This window comes from Schistocerca gregaria, chromosome 1, assembly GCF_023897955.1.
Source record: "Schistocerca gregaria isolate iqSchGreg1 chromosome 1, iqSchGreg1.2, whole genome shotgun sequence".
In the NCBI taxonomy this organism is placed as follows: Eukaryota; Metazoa; Arthropoda; class Insecta; order Orthoptera; family Acrididae; genus Schistocerca; species Schistocerca gregaria.
The window spans coordinates 1,029,225,550-1,029,248,543 of NC_064920.1; the positions used below are offsets into that span (position 1 = coordinate 1,029,225,550).

Consider the following 22,994-nt stretch of genomic DNA (forward strand, 5'->3'; position numbering starts at 1 on the left):
CCTTATCTATATAAACGATTTGGGAGACAATCTGAGCAGCCGTCTTCGGTTGTTTGCAGATGACGCTGTCGTCTATCGACTAATAAAGTCATCAGAAGGGCAAAACAAACTGCAAAACGATTTAGAAAAGATATCTGAATGGCGGGAAAAGTTGCAGTTGACCCTAAATATCGAAAAGTGTGAGGTCATCGACTTGAGCGCTAAAAGGAACTCGTTAAACTTCGGTTACACGATAAATCAGTCAAATATAAAGGCCTTAAATTGAACTAAATACCTACATATTGCAATTACGAACAATTTATATCGGAAGGAACACATAGAAAATGTTGTGGGGAAGGCTAACCAAAGACTGCGTTTTATTGGCAGGACACTTAGAAAATGTGACATACCGACTAAGGAGACAGCGTACACTACGCTTGTCCGTCCTCTTTTAGAATACTGGTGGGCGTTGTGGGATCCTTACCAGATAGGACTGACGGACTACATCGAAAATTCCAATCACCAACTTTCTCCTCCGAAAGCGAAAATACTTTGTTGACCGACCTACATAGGGAGGAACGATTATCACGATAAAATAAGGGAAATCAGAGGTCATACGGAAAGATATAGGGGTCCATTCTTTCCGCGCGCTATACGAGATTGGAATAATAGAGAATTGTGAAGGTGGTTCGATGAACCCTCTGCCAGGCACTTGAAAGTGATTTGCAGAGTATCGATGTAGATGTAGATGCTGAGTCACTTACCAAAGGATGCCGTCAGCTTAGCGGTTATGAACTTCATACAAGCTTCTGCCCCCTCCCCCCATAACTATGATCGCATAGCGGTCTCACGCAAAAGATGTAATAAAATGCACAATAATAGAGCTAATTGAGCTTTTAAAACTAATTTTGTTAGTTTGATCACGCTGTAGAATGAGATGACGATGACAAGTACGGAAGATATCGGTCATATCCTTATTGAAGGAATAATCGCCACTGTTACCCCAAAGCTCATTTGTTCGGTTGTCTAACGTACCATAGCTACATCCTTTCATTTACCTAAGTGATTCAAGAAATGCACTCATGCCACAGCTCTGTCTACACTTAACGATATCTCTGTTGTTCGACTATTTACAACAAATATGAACTATGCTTTTCTGCTATGCCTATTACCGTTTACACGGTTTATGTCTCTACTATTTCTAAGTGTCGATTTCCATATTCATGTTACTACACGGCTAATCCGGGTTATGGTTCACACTTTATCGTGCACAACCCCAGTTGCAGATGCCTATCTAACGCCCTCAAGGGAAAACGTAAATTTGATTTCCAATATTTCATATAATTACTGCCCCAATTTAATATGCTGTCATAATCTTTTCATTAAGATCTATAATCTTATGTTTAAGGCTTAACACAGTAAGTCAAGTTTTACAGTTAGAAACTGTATGTGTGTTGAGGCAGCATAACTCATCGCGTGTACGTTACCTAGACTGCTTTATGCACCCAGTATTTGAGACTAAGAACACTTAGCGACTGCTAACAAACCCTACATATAGTTTCAAGTCCGCAGCTCGTGGTCCGGTGGTTGCCGGCACGGTGGCTCAGCGCTTTCTTTCAGAGGGCTGGCTGCCTACCTCTGGATCACGGGGTCATGGGTTCGATTCCCTGCCGGGTCGGGAATTTTCTCCACCCGTGAATTTGATGTTCGTGTTGTCCTCATCATTTCATCACCATTCGGGAAAGCTGAGAGACTGGAGAGTGAGAAGATTGGGGATCTGTACGGGCGCTGACAACCAAGCCGTTGAGCGCCCCACAAACCAAAGTCATCATCATCGTCATATAATTTCAAGCCTTTTGGAACCTACTTCTCGCTGACGGCCTCCACAGAAAAATGAAAGGAATAGAAATTGTCGTGTACTAACTTTTCGCTGTTCATGCAATAAAACTGCGGTATAAGAGACGAAGTTGTAATTTATTACCTCTTTACCACTAACTCCATTCGTAACACACCCACGTAGACTATTGAAATGTACCTGCAAAATTACATTATTGTACGACACACAGTTCAGGAGATGTGACATCGTAAACGTCGAGATGCCTGAAGAACAAGCTTTTCTTAAAACGGAACACAAATTATCCAGACTATACGCATCCGGTATTTGATAATGAAAGAACTTAGCGATTACCAACAAACTTGAAAATAATTTCAAATCTTTTCTGAACTTTTCCCACTTACATGCTTAATGTCAGATATTTTACACGTTAACTCGTGTGTAAAGTAATCAGAAGTTTGAAGCTGTTTTACACTTGGAAATTTGATTCTTTAAAGAATAGGGGTTTACTGGTTAACTATAACACCCGTTATGACAATTGTAACAAATGTGTCTGCATGACTGTAACGATGAAATGCGAAGAATATCTATTTGGAAGCAAGACTACAAAAATAAAAGACTAAGAACTAATATAGTTACTCTTTAGTTGAGCTGTATGGAATGTAATAACCATTTCTGTTATTGTGATGGGTTGATCTAGTGTTCTACTGACACTAACAAAGAACGGTTTATTGCTGTAGATAACTTTGCGGATATGACTTTGGAAAGTCAGTATCTATCTACATCTACTTCTAATTACACGCTGCACACGCATCTGTACAGTGCATGGCGGATGGTACATCGTACCAATATTACCTTTTTCCTATTGCAGTCGTGTATTGAGCGTGGTTTGGCGGTAAACTTTCTTATCTTATGATCACTATGCGAGATACGCTTGGTAATAGCAGGATTATCGCAGACTCTTCTTGGAGCAGGTTCTTTAAGTTTACACATCGGGGGATCGCAAGAACTACTGCGAGGTGACGGGGCTAGCAGTGTATTAACACTAACTTCTTATCGAATCTTCATATGGAAATGATGCTCTAAGCCCCCCCTTTTCTAACTCCTACTTTTGCTGTTGCACATGGATTAAGAAGAAACGCGAACTGATGTAATCGACCCTGCAAGTGGAGTAGAAAAGAGTTTGGCACCTGCAATAATTTAATTTGATAGACATTAATAAAATAAAGGAAAGTTTCAGTAACGTAGTGAGAAATGAAAGGGTTGCTCTACCGATTAACAGAATGAAAGTTCTGTCCAAAATAACAATTTGATTTATTATTACTAAACTCAAAATCATAAACAAAACACATAAACATTTACAACACATCAAATTGGATACTCAAATAAATGCTGTGAAGGTGAAGTTGTTCATAAACTAGATTGTGACATTTATGACGAAGTGGTATGTGGAGCCAATCCCTTGCCACTCAAATCTTAAGAGAAACACCCAGCCAACCCAACATTAATTGCTGCTACAGTAGTGAGAACTCAGACAATGAACATCCAAGACAGAACCATGTAAGAAAAGACGAGAACAGGTGCGCTGTGCTGAGCTCTGATTATCACAGAACAAATTCCCTAATCTGCCGATGCTGCGGACATACATTACCAAGCTGTCTTCTTAACTGCAGGGACACGATCTGGAGTACCGGAAGCGATGGCTGGTTGCTTCGACGTCCCGTCGTGGTGATGATAATGTCGCGAGTATAGCCCGAAACAAATTATCCTGGTCTGGTTGTTCCAGACTAAAGACTTCCTACGAATACAAATGCGACTCTGAGGGAGACGAAGAAGGCTCGTCATACAATCACTGACGGTACAGTGATTGATTTTAACAAGCGAAGTCACTCAGTAACTCAGATACAGTCAACTTAAGCCAAAACTGCTCAAGACAGACAACATAGGCCGCTTGTACGCAGAACGCTCAATTGCCAACTTTACTCGGAAAGTTACGTTGAAGTCGAAACTTCAGCAACTTCATCAAACAGTTACAATCAAATAAAAGTATATTAGACAGCCAACGGAAGGCAGGCTGTCCACAGCAGCGAGAGCATAGTCTTGTAACCTACTCCGACCGGAAAGGTGAGAGCCGACTCCCTTCAAGAGCACCCGTACAAGCCGAACACAGAACATTCCCGCCCCCACGACAGTGGTCGTGGTTAAACGTTCCAATCAGCAACTCGAAAACCAGCGGACAATTCCACTCTATTGCCGAAGCACTGCCTTCCCACCAATGGAGATTCTTGGCGTCAATTTCTGCGCCGATTTTGCTACGTCATGGTGCTATGCCCTGAGCAAGCCACAGTGACGATTTTGCAGAAAACGCGGGAATTTGCCCGCCAAGACTGCCTGGGAACAGAAGTCATTCCCACACCTCGCTGGTAGCCCGCCAGAAAGTGTTTTCACTAAGTTTCTGCGAAGTAACGGAATCTCTAGCCCAGCCGCCCCTTCTGGCTCCTTTCGGCGTGTCGCTCCCGCTCTTATGACAATGTCGACTCCCTCACACCTGTCGGCTTAACCCTTTCACGCTCATCAGAACTCCCCTGTCACCAGACCACCCGGGTGACGAGAGACACTGTGTGCAAAGTCTGCTTGTGAAGGAATAGCAACTTTTCACCGCATGCAATTAGAGAGAAAATCGAATTACTCAGACTAAGATAAAAATATGATAGGGGGTTCCTGCCACCTCTCACTTCGTCGTCTTTCTTCCAAGCATTCCAAGTTAAGAGTATCTCTGTCACTTTCATATGGTCTAAGCAGACTTCTTATTTTTTTAGCTGTACCTCTTTGAATTCATCAGGATGTATACGACCGGGGACAACCGGGAAAAACCCGGGAATTTTTCGAAATTCCGAGAATTTTTCATTGTTCTAGCTTTTGGTTAAATTTTTGTAATTTTGACTGGTAAGAATTGATTCTCTAGGAAAGAATGTTACTGTATCCTGCTACTGGAGAATGATACTGTAGCAATAAAATATAAACGAGGAAAAAAAATCTTTAGTGGCACCCACATGCGTCTGCAAACAACAAAAATATGTCAAATGCGTTAGGGCGAAGACTATGTAATACTTAGTAAGTAACAATAAACTGTTTTCAACGAGGGTGACGTCACGACTGTTTACATTAGGTTCGTTTGACCAGTCGTTTGCGGGCTCATGCGCATGCGCAGTGGAATCGCGTATGAGCGGTACCGTCTCCCGCTTCCCGTTGTATCGGCAGTAAGCAGCAAGCAGCCAGCAACCAGATGCTAACGACAAAAATTTTTCTCACGTGCCCTAACTGCCAGATTCGCGCATGCGCAGAGTTGTCTGAGGTATCGGGGGGAGGGAGTTACGTCTCCGTGTGACCCGTGTTTGCGTTAAGTGATTTCGCTGTTTCCTCTTCGTTTACAGCTCCCACGTCAAATGAAAACAAAAAAGATGTCTTAGGCTCGGAGCTATCAAGTGAATTGTAATACATTCACGTAATTACGGAGGGCAAAATTATATTATTAGTTTCAGTTTTCTGATTTTATTTTATTTCCAAATTATTAACAGTCAAGCATTAATCGCCTTGCAAAACAATGAAGTTATTTTTGTCAGTTTGCTAAAGAAATTTGACTTTATTAATCTTTCTGCTGAGGTAATCAATTTATTTGAAACGGAGTGTTTCGTTCCACAGTATTGGCTACTTCCAATTGACCACTGAATTTCAAGTGCAGGTTTTCATCTTCTTTCATGTATGGCATTATGCCATAATAAAGAACCAAATGTGAGATAGTACAGTACTGGTACGCCAAGAAAATTTACACCCGAAAAACCACACTGAAAAGCTTAATATCAGATGGTACCTACTTCATTGTGAATCTGGAAAAAAACAATGTGCACCTCAAGCCGAATTATGCATTTTAGTATGGTTTACGAAATTCCGATGCTTTTGGAATATCGTTTGATGTCCTGTTGTTTTTATGGCGCAATGTAAGCTCTCTTAGTGCTTTATACATACGAATGTGTGGGCTTCCTACATCACTGCAGCTGCCCCCTGTCTTCTGGCGCTCTCTGACAACTGCTAAGTCGAATCTATTTCTAACAGTCCCGGGATAATATTGCGAACCTTGGTTCGAAAAACGGTACTTTCAAAGTAAATTCCTTTTTACGCAAGATGAATTATGTTACGTGTGAGAAAGCGGGATGAATTTCCCTTGCTGCTTGCTCCAACTACCATTCCCGTTCAGAGTCTGTTAATTCCCGTCGTGCGACCATAATCACTTGGGAAACCTTTTTACATGAATCACCTGAATACAAATGATAACTCCGCCAATGCACTGCTCTTTTATACCTTTTGTACGCTGTACTACCGGCATCTGTATATGTGTATATCGCTGTCCCATGTCCTTCGTCGCCTCAATGGATAGTGTTCACGTACTCAGTCGTAATATGTCGAATATGCATATCTACATCTACGTAGATACTACGCAAGCCACCGTACGCTGCGTATCGGAGGGTATATTTCTCCTCCTCTTCACTCGCATATAGAGCGAGGGAAAAACGACTGTCTGTACGCCTCCGTATGAGCCGTAACTTCTCGTATCTTATTTTCCTGTTCCTTAGGCGCCATATATTGGCGGCAGTAGAATCGTTCGGCAGTCAGCTTCGACTGCCGCTTCTCAAAATTTTCTCAACAGTGTTTCTCGAAAAGAAGGTCGCCTTTCCTCCAGAGCTTCCCGTTGGAGTTCCCGAAGCACCTCCGTAACATTTAACGTTGTTCGAACCTACCAATAATAAATCTAGCTGCCCGCCTCTGAGTTGCTTCGACGTCTTCCTTCAATCCGACCTGGTAATACTCGAGCAGTACTCAAGGGTAGGTGTCACCAGCGTCCTATATGCGGTCTCCTTTACAAGTGAACCACTCTTTCCTAAAATTATCCCAATAAACCAATAAACCGAAGTCGACCATTGCCTTCCCTACCACAGTTTCCACATGCTCGTTCCACCTCACACCTTTGCAACGTTACGGCCAGATATTTAAACGACTTGATTCATCCGCATTAACTTATATTTTTCCACATTTAGGGCTATCTGCCACTCATCACACCAACTGGAAATTTGGTCTAAGTCGTCTTGAATCTTCCTACAGTCACTCAAATTCGGCAGCTTGCCGTATAGTGGAAACGACTGTTTCCGGGTCTGTGCTTATTAGGATTATTTGGTTGTTTAATCATCATCTACTTGCCCCTTCATTCGTAACCATAACATTCAAACATCCTTTATGTTGTGGGAAATAATCCTTCTATAACACTACCTTGGGGTACACGTCCAAGGCTACCTCCTAATTCTCAGTATTTCTCTCCCTTTACCTGCCCAAAGAGCCGTGCATGTAAAAGCGCCTCTTTCATGGTGTGGAGGTGCGCTGCGACGAAGTTCGGTGTGCCTACAAGCCTGGACACGGTTTTTTAGGCCGTTTCCCACATTTCATGAGGTGAATACCGGCCTGGTACCCAAGTCCCCCCTTAGTTACACGATTCGCAAACATTCAGAAAGCTATCGCTCGGTTTTAAATGGCTAATACCACACGCAGGCAGTTGGGTTGCACATATTCCGCCCTGGGTAGAGGGTGTTGTAATGGGGTGCCGGCCAGAGTAGCCGAGCGGTTCTAGGCGCTACAGTCTGGAACCGCGCGACCGCTACGGTCGCAGGTTCGAATCCTGCCTCGGGCATGTATGTGTGTGGTGTCGTTAGGTTTAAGTAGTTCTAAGTTCTAGGGGGCTGATGACCTCAGATGTTAAGTCCCATAGTGCTCAGAGCATTATTTTTATTTTTATTTTTTTTTTAAACGGGGTGGCGACAAGAACGGCATCCGGCGACCCGTAAAATTAACTACGCCAAATCTTTTACTAACCACTCCGACTCTGCGCTAGTGCATGACTAAGGCACAAGGAAAAGAACAATATTTGTCTGCTTTAAGAATGTCGTTAATGGCAAGGAATGTAAGGGCACTAAAGGGGATCTACAGCCCAATATAAACGGACAAAAGAATTCAATAGTAACTAATTGGAGAGAATATGAAAGAGTAAAAACATTTATATATTTCGGTTTTGTAATAACGGAGGACAATAAAGTAGCAGTAGGAATTCAAGAAAGGATAGCGAGTGGAAATTGTTGCTATTTTGCCTTGCAGAATGTATTTAATTTCAGAAATGTTAGTAGGAATACAAAAATTAAAATATACACGACCATATTAAGAACTATAGTAATATGTGGATTAGAAGGCTGACTAATGACATTAAAGGAGGAGAACTGGTTATTGAGATGGGAAAGAAAGATACTGAGAAGGAGTTTTGGAGCAGTGAGAGAGGAAGATGGCTGGAGAGTAAGGACAAATGTAGAACTACAAACACTTTTTGGACAGATGGATATTGTTGTTAAAATTAAGCAGGGAAGAATAAGATGGGCAGGACATGTACAGAGAATGCCAGAAACTCGGAGTGTCAAAGTTTTCATGGGAAAACCTGGCGGGAGAATAAGAGGTAGACCCAAGAAAAGGTGGCTTGACGATATTGAAGAAGATCTAAAGGCGATGGAAATAAGAAATTGGAGAAGGAAGGGGATGGACAGAGAAGAATGGAGGCTGGTGGTACAGGAGGCCAAGGTTCTTAAAGGACTGTAGAGCGAACCAAATGAAGAATGACGTGTTGTGTAATGTTTGCCAAGAAATCTTAATCAGTGCAAGAGAGTATCGGCAACCTCTGGCAGGGTCGTGCACCTCGCTTCATTGCGAGCAGCGCTGAAGCGAGTGGTTGTGTCATGGGCGGTACCGGGCACGCGGAGAGACCTGTTTGCTCGGCGCAGACGGTAGCCGTGGCTGGGCCGCGCCGTGAACCTTGACCCCGCCACCTCGTGCTGCCTGCCTGCCCTCTTCGCCTCCATTACCGCGGCTGCCGTCTACCGCCCTACACTAACATGGGAGCGGCGCTGTTGCGTGGCTCGTCGCACTTGTCTTGAATGAAAACCTTTGTAACATGAGTTCACTTGCTGACCCACAGATCCTATTGATTCACACTACCACCACCAGCACCTAGAGTTGACGTATTTCACGTTATGTTCCGAGGTCAAATGTTATTAGTGAAAATTTGCAACACCGAGAAGGTGGCATGTGATTGTAATTTTTTTTTTCCTTTAGGGCGCAAAAACGAGGGTCATACGCGCCCAGAACCGTAGGAAACGAAGAAAGAAAGCGAGTTAAAAGCGACTACATGTTAGGCACAATCGACGGAGGGAAAGACACCTAAAAACAGGTACTCAGAGAAATGTGCACAACGTACGCCATAGAGAAACGGAGGTCCTGAACTAAATATTACATGTCCTTCGCCATGTACGCAGCTAGTGGTCGTGCGGTAGCGTTCTCGCTTCCCGCGCCCGGGTTCCCGGGTTCGATTCGCGGCGGGGTCAGGGATTTTTTCTGCCTCGTGATGACTGGGTGTTGTGTGATGTCCTTAGGAAAGTTTAGGTTTAAGTAGTTCTAAGTTCTAGCGGACTGATGACTAGATGTTAAGTTCCATAGTGCTCAGAGCCATTTGAACCTTTTTTTTTTTTCCTTCGCCATATTGCTACACGGATACAAAGTAAAATGGGTCAACAGCCCGCGCGTCGTTCGCTAAAACGGCCGATAACTCAGTGTAAACATAAACTGGAACATAGTGGTGGAAAAAAAAGGTATTCCGTCAGGAAATGGAGACCTTCAAAGGTTGAGGGCAATGGCCACGAAGTGGTTGGGGAGCACTGCTTAACAAATGGCGATGACTAAAAAGACGGTGCCCAATACTGATCTCCTCATGGCAAGAGGGCGGAGAGCAGGTCGTCCAAACTCCTGGGAGAGGTTTAATTTCCCTTGTAATGAAATTTATTCCGCAGATTAGGGATATGACAATACACAAATAATTAGAATTATAGAACTGAACATGGACACTGAGCGTGAGAATTCAGTTGGGACTGAAGTCACAGCGTGCTGCAAACAGAGCGTCTAGACGACGTGTCATGGAATCAAAAAGCGCTCGGATATGCTGTAGGGTTTGCAGGCGCGTTAACAATGTATCGCCGGCCCCTGTGGCCGAGCGGTTCTAGGCGCTTCAGTCCGGAACCGCGCTGCTGCTACGGTCGCAGGTTCGAATCCCGCCTCAGGCACGGATGTGTGTGATGTCCTTAGGTTAGTTAGGTTTAAGTAGTTCTAAGTTCTAGGGGACTAATGACCACAGCAGTTGAGTCCCATAGTGCTCAGAGCCATTTGAACCATTTTTTGTAACGCTCGTGAGCGTTAGTTCCCATTGGGACTGGACGTGGTGAGTTAATGTTAGTCAAGAATGCCTTTAGACGACAAAGACGCCATTATCAGCACCTCATTGAGTTTGAACGAAGTCCTGTAATAGGGCTACGAGATCCAGGATATTCCTTCTGCGACACTGCAGGAGTGTAGCCATTGTACATGATTGCAGGAAGCGGAAGTCACGAGAATCTTTGATCGCGAGAGGGTCGGGCTCTCGACGAGCACGTGTGTCTACAGAGAAGGAAGACCACCGTGTTCGCCCTATGGCTCTGGCGCATTGTACTGCAACTGCAGCAGCAATTTAAGGAGCAGCTGGCACCACAGAGACACGACGAGCTGTTACAAATCGGTTACTTCAAAGACAGCTCCGAGACGGCCGCCCTGAAGCGTTCATTCCACTGACGCCAAACCACCGCGGTATGCGACTTCAGTGGTGTCAACCGAGAGCTCATTCGAGGGCTGGGTGGAGGTCTGTTGTGTTTTCAGATGAAAGACGGTTCTGCCTCGGTGCCGATGATGGCAGCGTGTTGTTAGGAGGAGGCCAGTTGAGGACCTGCAACCAGCCTGTCTGCGTCCTAGGTACACTGGACCCAGTTCTAGAGTAACGGTACGGGGTGAGATTTCGTATGACAGCAGGAGCACTCCCGTGGTTACCCCACGCTCCCTGACTTCAAAATTGTACGTCAGTCTGATGATTCGACCTGTCGTGGTTCCGTTCATGAACACCATACCAGAGGTTGTTTTCCAACAGGATAACGCTCACCCACATACACTTCTTGCTTCTCAACATGTGCTACAGAGTGTCGACATGTCGCCTTCTCCAGCAATCCGTCTCCAATCGAGCACATATGGGACATCATCGGACGACAATTCCAGGAATAACCCTCCCTGTATTGATCCGGCAAAGTGAAACAGGCATGGAACTCCATCCCATAACTGGCATCAGGCATCTGTACAACACAATGCATGCCTGCATTCAGCATTCTGGCGGTTACACCGGTTATTAATGTACCAGAATTTCACGTTCCTAATTAATTATGTTGGTCTTACATTAACCTATGATCTTGCAATGTTAATTACTTAAATATGTTACCTAGACAAATGTATTCCCTAAATTTCGTTACTCTACAATAACTACATACAATTTTCTTCCGTCAGTGTATGACACATGTCCTGCCTCCAAAAAAGGACAGTGCTTCTGGCTCTTAAAATCTCCCTGGTGTAGCGATTACTGTTCAAATTATCCTCAATACGTAAGAGGCGAGATCGCTTGTTGTCAGCGGCGCCCCAAACCATCAAACGTGGCATTTGTCTGTTATGTTGCTCAACAATTCAATCTGTCCGGTTACGTTCAGTATAGCGTGTAACACGTACGCGGCCATGAATAGAGGTTAAGTTGTAGCGTGACTTGTCTGAAAACATTTTTCCATTCAGTACGGAAGTGACGGTGAGCTGATTGAGGTTTCGGCGGTTTCTTGTCAATGGACGCAGACACATTGGCATATGTCAAGCAGGCGTTGGCGAACCGCCGACGCAAACAGTTCCACACTTGTTGCTGTACTCCTAACTTCATAGTCAAAACTGTTTAGTCAGTTACTGCCATGCGGATTTGGTCATCCCACGCTGTGCTTCCATTGTGTAGTCTACGAAAGGCGTGTCTGTTTCTTCTTTCCACTGGTTCCACACACGCATCGCTATCGGACAGCGTGCCCTATACGAGCCACAGTGTTGCGTTACGACAAACCCAATCATTACCTGTAGACCAGTGGTCCGTAAACCTGCGGCTCGCGAGCCACATACCGGTCTCCTCCTCTGTTAGTGTGGCCCTTTCGCAGAATTCCATGTATGGGGAAGCACGTACAGTACTAAAGCTCTTTGATCGTCGCCAGTTTGAAGATTTGCTAATTGAAACGGAGAGTGAGTACGCAGATCTTTGCTGCATAACAAGATAAGTTAGTCGTCAAGAGGAAACGTTTCGCTTCGATATTAACAGGATTTCCTTGAGAACCGTGTTCCCTACACATTACTGACGAACGATCAGCGGATCCAAAATTTTATTTCATGATACTTTACGTCTGATCTAAATTAGCTCAATCGCAAACTACAGGGGAATAGGAAGAAATAATTTTTCTACGTTAGAGGAAGTTATTTCGTTCGAAAACAAATTATCTCGTTTTACTCTAGGCTTTGAAAGAAACTTTTCCTAAATCTGTTGAAAAATCTCTAAGAATGTAATTGTGGTATTGACATTTGCTGTTTCATAACAATACTTTTAAATGGGAATGAAGCTTTCCTCGGCACGTTTCAGGAATTAAGAAACCACAAAACGACGTTAGTCTTTGTTGAAACAAAACAAATCTTAATGGTATGAAAGCAAAATTAAAATTTACTCCGCTTCATATTGTCATTGGCAACTTCGAAACGCAACTGCTGAATTTAAAAAACAAAAAAGTGTGGAGCTCCAAATTTTAAGTTCTTGTGCTGATGTAGAAATATTGGAGAAAAACAAATGTGAATTTTGTTCACAGTACAAGCGTTCTGCTTTGAAAGACCTAAAGCAGGAAGAAAGATATGTCGATTTTTAACGCCTGGAATAATAATCCTGACTTACATAATCAGCTGAAAAAATCCGCGTTTTCCCTTCAGTTTTCGTGTTCAAGCTACAGATTCATACAAAATCATTTTCAAGCACGAACTTTACCAAGAGTAAACTGAGAAGTTATCTTATCTATAAGAACCTGGAATGGTGTCTAAAATTAAAAACAATAATGTATAATACAAAGTTGTGGTGACTTCAATGTACCCTCGATATGCTGTAAAAGTTAGACGTTTAAAACCGGCGGCAGGCATAAAACGTCATCCGAAATTGTACTGAATGCTTTCTCAGAAAATTAGTTTGAACAATTAGTTCATGAGCCCACTCGAAGCGTAAATAGTTGCGAAAGAATACTTGACCACTTAGCAACAAATATGCTGGAGAAACTTGGAGTATCATGACGGACCACAAGGCAGTAGCTGCTAGGCTGAATACCGTAACATCCACAACCATCAAAAAGAAAGGACATCTATTAAAAAAAACAGCTGATAAAGAGGCACTTAACGCCTTTTAAAGAGACAATCTCCACTCCTTTCGATCTGATCATGTAAGCGTAGCAAAGATGTGGAATGATTTCAAAGAGATAGTATCGACGGCATTAATTGTACCGATCCTTCATGGTACACAAAACGGGTCAGATCGCTTTGGCAGAAGCAACGAAAAAAGCATGCCACTGATGACAGTCCCACTAGAGCGGATTTACTAAACACGGTTTTCCAAAACTCTTTCACCAAAGAAGACGAAGTAAATATTCCTGAATTCAAATCAAGAACAGCTGTGAAGATGAAAAACAAAGTAGATATCATCGCTGTAGCAAAGGAGCTTAAATCGCTTAATAAAGGCAACGCCTCCGGTGCAGATAGTATGTCAGTCAGGTTCCTCTCAGAGTATGCTGATATAATAGCTCCATATTTAGCAATTATGTACAACCGCTCGCTCATAGAAAGATCCGTACCTAAAGACTGGAAAATTACTCAAGTCACACCAATACCCAAAAAGGGAAGTAGGAGTAATCCACTGAATTACAGGCCCATGTCACTAACGTCGATTTGCAGTATTGCTTTGGAACATATACTGTATTCGAACATTATGAAGCACCTCGAAGAAAACGATTTATTGACACATAGTCAGCTTGGATTCAGAAAACAATATTATTGTGAAACACAACTAGCTCTTTATACTCGTGAAGTAATGAGTGCTATCGACAGGGGATGTCAAATTGATTCCATATTTTTAGATTGCCAGAAGGCTTTCGACACTGTTTCTCCCAAGCGTCTTCTAACCAAACTGCGTGCCTCTGGAATATCGCCTCAATTGTGCGACTGGACTCGTGATTTACTGTAAGAAAGGTCACAGTTCTTAGTAACAGACTGAAAGTCCTCGAGTAAAACAGAAGTAATATCCGACGTTCCCCAAGGAAGCGTTAAGGGCCTCTATTGTTCCTGATCTATATTAAAGACGTAAGATACAAACAGAGCAAGTGCAATGGGCGCGCATCTCCATCCAACAAACTGACAACACAATGCAAGCACATTTGCATGCTTGCAACCGACATTCTGGCGGTTATACTGGGTATATTGGACCAGCATTTCACAACTCCAGATATTTTAACTAGACAAATGTAATCCCCGAAATTTCATTACTCTACGTTAATTATTTTTTTGTATTGTGATTTTTTCCGTCATTGTGTTAACTGGTACTCGTGGCTGTAATATTTGCTTTATTCATAACTGCAGTTTAGAATGATAATGCGTCGTGGAAGTCGCAGACGTTCTTGTGCCGTTGATATCGAAGTGAACGTCGACTGCAACGGTGCAACAAAAAATGGTTCAAATGGCTCTGAGCACTACGGGACTTAACATCTGAGGTCATAAGTCCCCTGGAACTTAGAACTACTTAAACCTAACTATCCTAAGGACATCACACATATGCGACAGTAGCGGTCGCGCGGTTCCAGACTGAAGCGCCTAGAACCGCTCGGTCACAAAGACCGGCACAACGATGCATCAAAGCCAAAAGACAAACTGCGGTATAACAATGTATCCTGCAGATAAACCATGGGCAGGAAGACAGGTGTCATAAATAATATGTACAGAGTTACTTAAAGTTTGACACTTCCGTTTTGGACGTGCAATTGAGCTTGGAGATCAGGCAGGCCTGTTGTGTCTGCATCTGCGGTTAATTACGGCGGAATGACGGAAATAACTAGAATTTGCTCGGCAATGTAGAACTTGCACTGCTGCTGAGCTGCGACTGGTGGAATATTCGGACCACGAACAATCTGCAATCATTGCTTCAAAACTCTTTTGCAGGGGGAAGAGAGTGGTTTACATAGCATTTTCTACCGTCACGGATTCATGTGGAAGGCGTTCTTGACGGAATGGTTTATAAATCTCTGTTCGTAGATCCACTTTGCGTATACTTAATGTTAGTCTTTAGCGGGAAGTCCTGTATCCTTCAGGAAGGTATAACACCATGTCAGAGGCTTGGCTGTACCAGTAAACGGCGAGAAGAGCACGGCCAACACTTCTTAGTATTCCCTGTTGGCACTCGCAGTTCAAGCGGACTGAACGCCCTGAGCTCCAAAGCACAAATACCACGCTGTTACTGCGTGCTCATTTCTCGGAATCAGTACCGATGTACGGCCTGTACAGCTGTTTTCATGTAGTAAACCAGTTATTTCTGGAAGACGTCTAGATACTTTGGACGAAGTTGACATCGTTCGCCGAAGAATGCCAAAGTCTCAACAGCTTCCAAAATAGATGACGTTAAAAGACTTACCGTATTACAAAACTGAAGCTTTTGCTAATATTACGCATTCAAACTCCAGTAATATTCGCCATGTAAGCGTAATCATACTTGGAAACGTTCCATAACACACACTTGTGTCCAAATGTTGGAAATGAGCCATGTGAAAGGAATCAAAAGGGTATTATATTGCTGAATTTCGAATCCATTGTTGTCATTTTTTCTCTCCATGTTTACTAAATAAATATAGATTTTATTATTCCGAGTTCGACAGAAATTCCATCGTTGTTTGGGAACATGAAGTCAGTGGATGGCTGCAGATGGTCTCTAGATAGCCGAACTTAACCATTTCCAGTCAATGATCGATTCATTTGTACAAGAGGACTTGGTCCATTCCATGTAAACACAGCCCACACCATTATGGAGCCACCACCAACTTGGACAGAGCCTTGTTGACGGTTTTGGTACATGGCTTCGTGGGGGTTGCACCACACTCGCACCCTACCATCAGCTCTTACCAACTGAAATCGGATCTCATCTGATCAGGCCACGTTTTTCAGTCGTCTCGTGTCCACCCTATATGCCTAGGAGAGGGGCTGCAGGCGTTAGCAAAGGCAGTTAGCAAAGGCTCTCGCGTCGGTCGTCTGTTGTCATAGCCCATAAAAACCGAATTTCGGCGCATGCTCTAATGGATATGTTCGTCGTACGTCCCACATTGATTTCTGCGGTTCTTCCTTGTCTGATAGTACTGACAACTCTATGCGATGCTGCTGCTCTCCGTCGTTAAGTGAAGGCCGTCCGCCACCAGGTTGAGAGGTAATGCCTTATATTCTTGGCACGCTCCCTGACGACTTCTGAAATGGAATGTCCCATGCGTCTAGCTCCATCTACCATTCCGCGTTCAAAATCTATTAATTCCTGTCAACGGCCGTCGTACTAATGTCAGAAACCATTTCACATGAATCAACTGAGTGCAAGTGCTTCGCCAGTGCACGCGGTACTACCTCCATCAGTAAGAGTATACGAGGAGGTGCATATTGCTGTCCCATGACTTTTGTCACGTCAATGTATAATGGCTGGGTACCTCTTGGAGGGTTTGAACTGTGTATAATGAGGGTATTTTTTCAATGTTTAATATAGTACTTTCTGTATTCACTAGAAACCATTTATCAGTATAATACATGAAAGATATACTATATGGAAAAACAATTTTATGAAGACACTGTTATTTCAGTTGTGGTCTTCAGTCTAGACTGGTTTGATGCAGCTCTCCATTCTACTCTATCCTGTGCAAGCTCTTCATCTCTGAGTACCTACTACAACCTTCATCCTTCTGAATCTGCTCAGTGTATTCATCTCTTTGTTTCCCTCTACGATTTTTACCCACCATGCTGCCCTCCAATACTAAATTGGTGATCCCTTGATGTCTCAGAACCCGTCCTACCAACCGATCTCTTCTTCTAGTCAAATTGTGCCACAAATTCCTCTTGTCTCCTATTCAGTAGCTCCTCATTATTTTTGTGATCTACCCATCTAATCTTCAGCATTCTTCTGTAGTACCACATTTCGAAGGCTCCTATTCTCATCTTGCCTAAACTATTTATCGTCCGTGTTTAACATCCACACATGGCTACACTCCACTCAAATACTTTTAGAAAAGTCTCCCTGACACTTAAATCTATACTCGATGTCAATAAATTTCTCTTCTTCAGAAACGCTTTTCTTGCCATTGCCAGTCTAAATTTTATATCCTCTCTACCTCGAGCATCATCAATTATTTTGCTCCCTAAATATCAAAACTCATTTACTACTTTAAGCGTCTCATTTCCTTATCTAATTCCCTCAGCATAGCCTGATTTAACTAGACTGCATTCCATTATCCTCATTTTGCCTTTGTTGATGTTCATTTTACATCCCCCTTTGAAGACACTACAATACATGAATAAGGTTGACTCACAAAGACGTAACAATTGCCACGCATAATCCCTGAAAGTTAAGATAATGACGATGATGATGAAAATATCCAAAACTATACTTGATTTCCAGAATGAATTTTGCTCCCTGCAGCTGATACGACACTGATATGAAACTTTTGTGCTTGATTTGTTTTAGCCGCAATGTTCATACGATCTGCAGAGAAAAGCAAATCAATATCTTCTAAAGATCATCAATATACACGAGAAAAAGTTTGAGTCCTAAGATGCAACCATGTGGATCACGACACGTAAATAGGTGACTGATAAATTAGTACAAACTTATTTCCTACTGACACTCTGTTTCCGATAAGATAATACTTCGCAGAATTTTTGTGACGCCATAACATTCTAATGTACTTAAAAGGATGTGAATTATGGACCTGGAGCAATTTTTCTCCCTTCAGTATGCTGCACTGTTATAGAAAACTGTCATGCCCAGGGTTGTGAGAGCGTTACGCTTGCTAATTTGTACTGACTAAGCGCGAAATCAGGAAGAGAGACTTCAAGGACAGATCGAGGAGATACATTCATTACGGAAATTCATGGTTGGTGAGCGGAGGAGAAATCGCTAAGCGCGAGGAAACTGCAGGCTTCTCAGTGTCAAGGGACGCTGATTTACTATGCCATTTACGCGATCTCGTACACTACCTCTAATTGGAGACGGTATAAAGGTTATTAATTTGCCGCCATTATCGAGTATGTCTCCTTTATTCGAACGCCTACTGCTGCTCAGCAGAGCTACGATACGGCGACTGGAAAACCGCAGATTACACTCTGCCACTAACAGTTGCGCTAAATCAGGGAAGTTGTAGCTGTAATATCTCGTACAGCAATGATTTCTGCTGACTTGTTACCTTCGTCTCTTAGCGAGTAGACGTATAAACGGCGCTGTGGGTACGCGAAGTTTCATATTCTTGACGGACGAAAACCGTTGGCATCGAGCTGTACTGCGCCTCCAATTAGGCAGCACGACACGTCCAATTTTTATGTCCGTTCCTTTCATAGAATTACGTAGTCCCATATTTTGTTGGAATACGTTACGCGTAGAGAGAAAAGTTGCAAGAGTAGAGAGAAAAGTTGCAAGAGTTTTTGTGGAATGTCAACTTTTTGTCTAAAGAAATTATGAAGGTTGATCAATTTCAGTTAAAAGATTTTGTATTTTTGACAGTCTTTAGTCTTTGTGAGCATTGTCAACAAAATTTAAGTCGTCTCATTGAAATCGTCGGGGCTTTCATGGCCACTTAGTAATAGAGCGTCAGACGGCATGCGTTTCATGTTACTCATTTAACGTATATTTAAACAAGCTTTTGATGTTTCGCCAACAAGAGCAGCGGCATCCCCAAATTATAGTCAGAACCAAGGTAAATATTTCTCATACAATGAGCACAATGAATTCATAGTTATATTTAGCGTTATACGTCTCCCGTCTGCGTTACGCAAGAGAGTTCGGCGAAGACGTAGCAGTGTGAAGAAATGATTCATGTATCCCAGTTGGTCTTTCCCATCTCAACGAAGATAAGAATAGTTTTAGACGTCAGCCAGGTTGGCCGAGCGGTTAAGGCGCCAGACTTAAGTTCTGGTTCCCGAGAGGGAGCGTGGGTTCGAACCCCACACCTGGCAAAATTTTAATAATATAGTAGACAAAAGATTCAAAGAAGAATTGCGTAATAGAAACGAAATTATGCACGGCACGGTAATAGATGTCAAGATCGGGTGACTTGAAGACTAAGGATGAAATGAAATCTTTACAGTGAGCAGGGCACAGTGGTAACAAACCATAAAGGCTAAGCTGAATCTACAAATCAAAAATTTCAACCACCAACATGGCGTTCTTGGGAAACGATCAAGTTAGGTTATTGACATAGATTGCATAACTTACATTTCTAAAATCTTGAGTGTTATATGAATTTTGATGAACTATAAAACTCTTACCAGAGGCTGCATACCACTATTGGAAGATCTCTGATTGGGAAAGAAGAAGAGAGACTCAAATGAAAGTTTACGAGATGATGGTAGTTTCTTCATTATTTTAAATGTTAGACTGATGGACCCAAAGAAGAAAGATGTTAAGGAAACACAAAAATCTGCAATGAGATCTTTCAGGTCAGAGAAAGTTTTGCATTAAAACAAAAAAATCAAAAATTATTCCATAAGAACTAGACGTGTTATTGGAACAGAAAGTAACAATACGAAACGAGGTTTAGTGGAAAGAAAAACTTCCGTGAAAGTCGGGGCCAAGGCTTCCAAAGCAATTCCACGTTACATTTCCTCAAGAAGAAGATTTGTACAAGGACTAGATGGTGAAACCCACCCTAAACTTGGTAAGTAATAATAATGATTATGGTAATGATAATAAACAACAGCAAACATTCGAAAAAGAAAATTAAAATTTTATAGGTGTATCCATAGACTGCCAACAAGACTTTTCCACAAACTTTGAAAATGTATGGAACGACCGAAAAATATGCACCGAGTTCAGCAAGTCAAAAAAGAGCTCAGATAAATCCCTTGAAAGTGGCTGGTGTCTATCGTATTCCTTGCAGTAGTGGCATGTCGTATATTGGTCAGACAATCAGGACTGTGGAAGACCGGTGTACTGAACATAAGCGTCACACACGCTTACAACAGCCGAGCAAATCCGCTATTGCAGAACATTGCATTGACACGGGTCATCCTATGATATACAACAACATGGAGATTCTGGCTTGCACGTCCAGCTATTGGGATAGTGTCATTAAGGATGCTGTTGAAATCAAACTGTCAAGCAATCTTATAAACGGAGATGGTTGATTTTGTCTAAATGCTGCTTGGAATCCTGCTCTGTCTCTTATCAAAAAACAGCCGGCCGCGGTGGTCTAGCGGTTCTAGGCGCTCAGTCCGGAACCGCGCGACTGGTACGGTCGCAGGTTCGGATCCTGCCTCGGGCGTGGATGTGTGTGATGTCTCTAGGTTAGTTAGGTTTAAGTAGTTCTAAGTTCTAGGGGACTGATGACCACAGATGTTAAGTCCCATAGTGCTCAGAGCCATTTGAACCATTTGAGTCATCAAAAACAGAGGGACAGAATTAGGGCTACCTCACCTGTTGATTAATAGTCACTATCGATATTTCTGATGTTGGTTATCTTTGTTTGTGTGCTGATTTTACGGTTACTTGTTCTGTGTGTGGTATCTTCCTTGTTTCTCCTCTGTGAATCGAGGTATTAAATTCCCTTGCACACTGCTTCCTCCTTGCAGTTGTGCGTTGAGAATGACAGGGTGTGCTCCTGCCGAAATATCGGCGGTGGTCGACGACGTCACCCGGCAGCAAACCTGTAAATTATTTGAACATTCAATTCGCCGAGAAAAGTTAAGGTCTCACTGTTGTGGTTGGCAGGGAAGCCAACACTGTGTTACTAGAGGAGGCCGAAAGGCACGCGATTTAGCTCACGCAGGCTGGCGTGAGGTCTGGAACAGGACAAGGAAATTAGAATTTAGAAACAACGGACATAGCTGATGGAATACTTAACTTTAATCCATTAAGGATGAACGTCGGTCTTGACGGTACATGATTTACAATATCAATAGTAACTGATAATGGCGCCTTGCTGGGTCGTAGCAAATAACGTAGCTGTTGGGTATGCTAACTATCGTCTCGGCAAATGAGAGCGTATTTATTCAATGAACTATCGCTAGCAAAGTCGGCTGTACAACTGGGCGAGTGCTAGGTAGTCTCTCTAGACCTGTCGTGTGGCGGCGCTCGGTCTGCAATCACTGATAGAGGCGACACGCGGGTCCGACGTATACTACCGGACCGCTGCCGATTTAAAGGCTACCACCTAGCAAGTGTGGTGTCTGGCAGTGACACCACAGTCACATTGTTCCTCTTTTGTGAAACACCTCCACAGATTCGCTGTGTGTCCAAACTACTGTAAAAAATACACTGTGCAAAGAAACCTTACCACTTTTATCGGATCCTTGTAACTGTCTCCCATGTGAAAAAAAAGGACACAGCTCAGAAGTTCGTGTGAGATGGGTTAATTATGTCACATTCGCACCAGATTTCACAACTACTATGCCCAAGGCCATCGTGGGCGTTCACACAATGGCAAGGTCATCACACCCCCCTCTGTTTGACATTTCACCCCTTCTTTTGACGCCTTCCTTTGCGATGTACGTCAGAATCGCGACACACAGCGTTGGGATCATACAGTTTTCTTGTGGGTGGCAGAGGAAAATATATCAGGCACACCGCCTTTCAGAATCGACACGAAGCACAAAGAGCGTCAGTGAAACCACGAATTATCTTCGGGCGTTGATTCCCATACTTTTTGTGGTTGAAAACGACAGTTTGCAGTGCAGTGAGGAACAGGACGACGTTCGATTGCCGCCCCCCCCCCCCCCCCCCCCGACGATTCAACGCTACTCTAAGTACGTAGTAGGGCTACAACTTCATCCAAGCAGCGTAGGATATTTATGATATTTCAACCCTCCTGATTTGCGCCCTCCTGGTGTTTGATCACAGAGGAGTACCACAATGGGATGTGCATGAATAAAACGATAAGGAGTCGTTCTAAGACCCCCAATTTGGCGACAACCTCGCTGGCACCCACCTAACTTTGTCGAGGTCGTTAAAAATGTCCTTGCCAGAGTCTTAAACATCCATTCAGCGGAGCTGTTCCTCGCACCAGAGGGCAAGCAACCCCACCTTAGGGGTGTCAAATGGGTTGCCCAACTGGGAGATTCTAGAGGGACCCCTTTCCGCTTTGTTCACGCACATGTCAGTGGTGCACTCCTTCCATGATTACGCCGCAGGAGAGCTGAAAACTATAAACACCATATGCTGCTTTGGATGTCCTTCAGATTTCGTCGAATGGTTTTGAACGGCCCGCAGTGATTCCTCCATGTATAGCACCGCAAAACTGCGGTCGCACTAAATTCAAAAGGCTTCATATCACATGCAACGAGGGCTGCAACCCAACAGTGTCCTTAGTGCAGGGTCGAATCGTGCGGGGCGGAGGGGGGGGGGGGGGGGGGGAGGCGTTTTCAGTTGTCGAACGTTGTCAAGAACTTCGTTCTGTCGCTCATCGCACTGGGACATTTCGTTCTCGACCGCGAAGTGTGTGGGAATGAAGGTCCCATGGGAGAGGGTGTTTCCATTGCTGTCCTTTATGCCACCTCATGAAGCTTTTCCGTGTTCATTCTGTCTGAAACGTTTTCCTCGGGCACACATAAGAAAACAGCGTGATTTCAACGCCGTGTGTCGCAGTTCTGACACCAATACACGAGCTTCTGAGCTATGACCCTTTTTTTTCTTGCATTCGTCGACACCACGGCATCTGAGTCGTCGCCGAACTCAAGGATGACGTTGCAGAGCGCCCCGCTTTTGCATCATTAGAGAGGAAGGTTGCAGACACCTTTGGGACAAATTTCAAACTTATGCGTCGTAATGGGAGACAGTTACGCGGTTTCGAAATAATGTGTATGACTGTAATGCTTCTGAGATATCTTGTGTCCGCTGTAAACAGGAGAAATATGAGACATT

General features: G+C 43.4%; 1 protein-coding gene and 1 non-coding gene across 2 annotated transcripts in view; one reads left to right on the forward strand and one right to left on the reverse strand.

Moving 5' to 3' along the window:
* Positions 1–22,994, reverse strand: part of LOC126279034 (uncharacterized) — a 587,657-nt gene that overhangs the window by 148,947 nt on the left and 415,716 nt on the right. The gene's annotated exons all lie outside the window — the stretch shown is intronic.
* Positions 19,011–19,093, forward strand: Trnal-uaa (transfer RNA leucine (anticodon UAA)). The gene has a single exon. It is a non-coding gene; the product is annotated as a tRNA-Leu (tRNA).